The following is a 4947-nucleotide window of genomic DNA, read 5'->3' on the forward strand; positions in this document are numbered from 1 at the left end:
GAAGTGGACTCCTCGCAGGGAGCCCGATGTGGGACTCGATCCCAGATCCCAGATCCTAGGATCACACCCTGAGCCAAAGGCAGACACTCAACTACTGAGCCACCAAGGTGTCCCTTTCTCTGACCATCTTAACTAAATAAAATAGCTTTCCAGGCTGCTGAACCCTGCGTCTCTTCTGCCAACACTGTATTTTCTGTGTGAGGAGAGAGGATAGCTGCTGCCATTGCTGCTTCCACTACAGTTTAAAGGAAACAGGTCTGAAACAAGGTCTTACCCACAAACACTTTTGAACACAGGGACCACCACATCTCCAAATATCAAGTCCACCTTCATTCGCCAACCTGTTTGACATGTCAGGATCTGTGCCAAGCAGGACCAGCATTAAAATAGATATTAACACACATAGACTCCGAGAGTACTGGGACTATGAGTCACATGTGGTGGAGTAGGGTAATCAGGATAACTACTAGCAGGTTCGAAAATTCAGCTGGGATAAATACAAGGAAGTATTTGAAGCCATCAACATCACAAATAATGAAAAAGTTGTTAAAATTCGCAAGCCAGTTAAAGAAAGGTGAAATAAAGATTTTGGAGAATTTATGAGGCAGTACCAATATCATCACAATGGCAGATATTGTTAAAGACCTGTGTCATGAACTCTCACCTTGGTTTTTGAACACATAAACAACACAGACTTTGAGCAATTGTACCGGATGTTAACAAGCTATGATATTCTATTTTACATGTATGAGATTCTGAAGGCCCGGGATTATTGTCACAGCATAGGAATTTTGCACAGAGATGTGAAGTCCCGTAATGTCATCATGATTGATCATGAGCACAGAAAGCTATGACTAAAAGATTGGGATATGGCTGAGTTTTACCATCATGGCCAAGAATATAATGTCAGAGTTGCTTCACCATACGTCAGAGGTCCTGAGCTACTTGTAGACTATCAGATGTATGATTATAGTTTGGATATGTGGAAATTGGGTTGTATGCTGGCAAGTATGATCTTCTGGAAAGAGCCATTTTTCCACGGACATGACAATTATGATCAATTGGTGTGGATAGCCAAGGTTCGGGAACAGAAGATTTATAGGACTCTACTGACAAATACAACATTGAATTAGATCCACATTTCAACTGTATCTTGGGCAGACACTCCCAGAAGCAATGGGAACACTTTGTCCACAGTGAAAACCTGCACCTTGTCAGCCCTGAAGCCTTGGATTTCATGGATAAGTTGCTGCAATATGATCACCAGTCACGACTTGCTGCAACAGAGGCCATGAAGTACCCCTATTTCTATACTGTTGTGAAGGACTAGTCTCAAATGGGCTCATCTAATATGCCAGGGGGCAGTATGTCAGCGGCACCAGTGCCAACCCCATCACCCCTTGGACCTCTGGCAGCTCACCAGTGATTGCTGCTGCCAATCCCCTTGTGATGCCTGTTCCAGCTGCTGCTGGTGCTCAGCAGTAATGGCCTCTTCTGTCTCCTGATGCCTAAGCAGAGGTGGGGGAGTCTGCACCCTCCTTGATGCAGCTTGTGCCTGGCAGGGTTAGTTGAAATACTTAGAAGTACCATGTTGGAACCATTGCTTGTGGATTTATAGTAGTTCAGTCATAAAAAAAAATTTATAGTGGGGCTGATTTTTTTCTTTTAACTCAAACTTTTCACAACTTGGGGATTCCCTGTAAAATTACCTGCAGGTGGAATATTTCAAGGACATAACTTTCCCCCCTTTCAAATCCAGTTTCTCATCACTAAAGAACAAAGATGAACCAAAGAACCAGCCTCAATCCTGGCTGCTGCATTTGGGTAGAGATACCTTCCCATGTGCACCACTGCTCCCCCACCATCACGCACTTTGTGGGGTTTATATCTTATGCTCTTCTCCATAAATTATAAAAATGTAGCTTCTTCAAGAAGGTGGAAAGGAAGGAGGAAGGAGGACCCAACCTATAAGAGTAGTGTACTGCTGGTCACTTTTCTCACTTTATGCCAAGTGCTTCAGTGGGGTTGTTCTGTTGAAATAGTGGAAATATGTCTTCGTTTCATTGAGATGCTGAAAATCTACCCAAAGTGCAGACAGGTCCTAAAAACTTCTGTTCAATATGAATCATGTCTTACTGAACTAACCCTAACCCAGCTCACTTCTACTTTTAGTTTCAGTTCAGTTTAAAATTAGAACACCTTCCTTCCCAGGCTCCTTACCTTGGTTCTCTCCCCTTTCATCTCCCCACATGCTCTATTCCTTGGGCTGGTGAGGAAGGGGAGGGAGCGAAAATCTTTTTTGAGTTTTCTTTGACTTGGCCATTTTGAATTCAGTTATTTACTGGGCTTAACTTACTGCTTTTTACAAAAGAAAACATTGTCTATATAGGTTTCATGTTATCAACTCTTTAATAAGAGCTAATGGAAGATATGGCCACACTGAATTTCATCTCAAGCTTTCTACCTTCTTTTCTTCCTTTCTTCCCCTTCCTTCACATGCCATCCAGTGAGAAGACCTGCCGTTCAGTCTTGTAAATGTATCTGAGAGGTAGGAGCAGAGCCACTATCTCCAGTGGAACTGAAATGGTAGACCTGTAATTGTGGGAAAACTATAAACTCTCTTGTTACAGCCCTGCCACCCCTTGCTGTGTGTGTATATGCATATATAATACTTTGTCCTTTGTATATGAAAGATCCAGGGGGATCCCGGGGTTGCTCAGTGGTTTGGCGCCTGCCTTCGGCCCGGGGCATGATCCTGGGGACCTGCGATCGAGTCCTGCGTCGGGCTCCCAGAATGGAGTCTGCTTCTCCCTCTGCCTGTGTCTGTGACTGACTCTCAATCTCTCTCTTAAGAATAAATAAATAAAAATCTTAAAAAAAAAAAAAGAAATATCCAGTGTTAGAATTCTTTGGTGTAAATAAATGCTTGGTTTTATTTTAAAAAAATTAAAAAAATAGCTTTCCATTATTCTCTCCCTGTTTCCTTCCTCTATAATATTGACTACAATTTAATTTATACAGTTGGTGGATTTAGGTGTTATGTCAGTAAGTACTTTCCTGTCTGTTTCCTGTTGTCTGACAATAACCTCTGTGTGGGCAAGAACTATTCTATTTTGGTCAATTTTCTCATGTTATGGCTTAGCACTAAAATACAGCATGCTCAATAAGTATTTAATTAATAAATGGATGGATGGGTTAATGAATAGATATTCTAGGTTTTGGCTAATCTCTGTCATAAGTAGTTCTGTAACCTTAGGCAAGTCACTTAAGCTTCCTAAGCTTTGTTTTATTTAGCTTTTTCACACTTAGAGTAACAGTGCTTATTCTACCTATAGATGAATTTATGATGCTTTTACATCAATGAAATAATTAATGTAAAAGTTCTTAGTAAAAAAGCTTATATAAATATGAGCAATTATAAACACTGAACGTGGCTTACTCTATCTTTTCTTATTTCTTTTCTTCTTTTCATATTGAAACCTCAATTTAACACTTCAGGGATCATACCTTGATAGCACCTTCTATGTGGTGTTGTTATTAAGAGTTCTTTTTAGAACCAAATTAACTAAACTCTTAGACGTGATTCAAATCAGAGATGGTTTATTCAGACTCCTGAGCAAATAATATCATAAGAAGGTTCCAGTCTCTAGTTCCATGAAGGGAATGAGCAATGTCAACTCTTTTTCTATTTTCAAGTACAAGGAAGGAAGAGATAATAGAAATTTCTGTTCAGGCATGAGGATTAAATTACCTCTGTATTTGTACCATAATTGTCCTGTAATACTTGCCAAACTAGCCAAAAATAATGATATCCTATTCTAGTAAGTGTATGGGCAAACTAGAAGGCTTTTTCACTGCTGATAGAAATGTAAATTGATATAATCCTTCTAGAAAGTAGTTCAGAAATACATATAGCATGCCTTAAAGGTATTTATATTTTTTGGTATCATAACTGTTCTTCTGAGAAATTATCCTAAGAGAAAAGTCCAAAACTTAGAAAAAGCTATATATCCAAAAATTATTTCAGGTATTAAATGTGTAAGCTCTTAGAGATATCATATGTTACCAATAATACATCAAAGTTTAAGTATATTTATGATATTCAATTAGTAAAATATTATGCAGCCATAAAAGTGAAGATTATAAAAGCTGCAGAGTAACATGGAGAAATATTTATGGTACATATTATAATACCAAATTACATATATGCTTTGTTACTGATTTTAAAATGTTTATATTAAAAGAAAGTTTAAATAAACATGATAAAATGCATCCTATTTAAATGGTAAAATAATGGAGGAACTATTTTTTCATGAGTACCTGGGGATTGGCCATTTAGTCAAATTGCTTGGTATGCCTGAACTTCTGAAAAAGGATCTACAGAAAACTCAAAAGGAGGAAGGGAAAATCACCTTCAATGAGATGTTAAGCTTCCTAAAACTAAGATATTGCTCTGACTTTTCTTACACTTCCAAAAGAGCCTAACTTGGACTGGGCACACAGTAAACACAACTATGATTATCAAACGCACACTCTATTCATCTTCCTTGGCCCTGGTTCTAATTCTTACATAGTGTAGGACTGAACATCAATGAAGAAACAAACAGGCCTCTTTCTTTTAAGAGTATCTTATGATCCAGGGGAGTGAAGCAGATGTCTCTAGCTCAGGGGTAAATACACTTTTTCTACAAAAAGCCAGATAGTAGACCATGAGATCTCTGTTTCCAATAAAGTTTTACACAGAGCAAATGAATGGGCATGTATTCCAATACAACTTTATTTACAAAAACAGGTGACAGGTTACAGTTTGCTAATTATAGCTAATATATTTTCTCCTTCTGTGCTTTTGATGCCTCCATTTGTCATTATTGTTCAATTAGTTCCAGGTGTTCCTCACTTTTTTAAACAGCTCCACCTTCCACTCAACATTAAGCCAATTTAGTGTCA

General features: G+C 38.5%; 1 pseudogene; it reads left to right on the forward strand.

Annotated features, from left to right (window-relative positions):
* Positions 1-350: 350 nt before the first annotated feature.
* Positions 351-1485, forward strand: LOC112917322 (casein kinase II subunit alpha pseudogene; annotated as a pseudogene).
* The last annotated feature ends 3462 nt before the right edge of the window (positions 1486-4947 follow it).

This window comes from Vulpes vulpes, chromosome 15, assembly GCF_048418805.1.
Source record: "Vulpes vulpes isolate BD-2025 chromosome 15, VulVul3, whole genome shotgun sequence".
In the NCBI taxonomy this organism is placed as follows: domain Eukaryota; kingdom Metazoa; phylum Chordata; class Mammalia; order Carnivora; family Canidae; genus Vulpes; species Vulpes vulpes.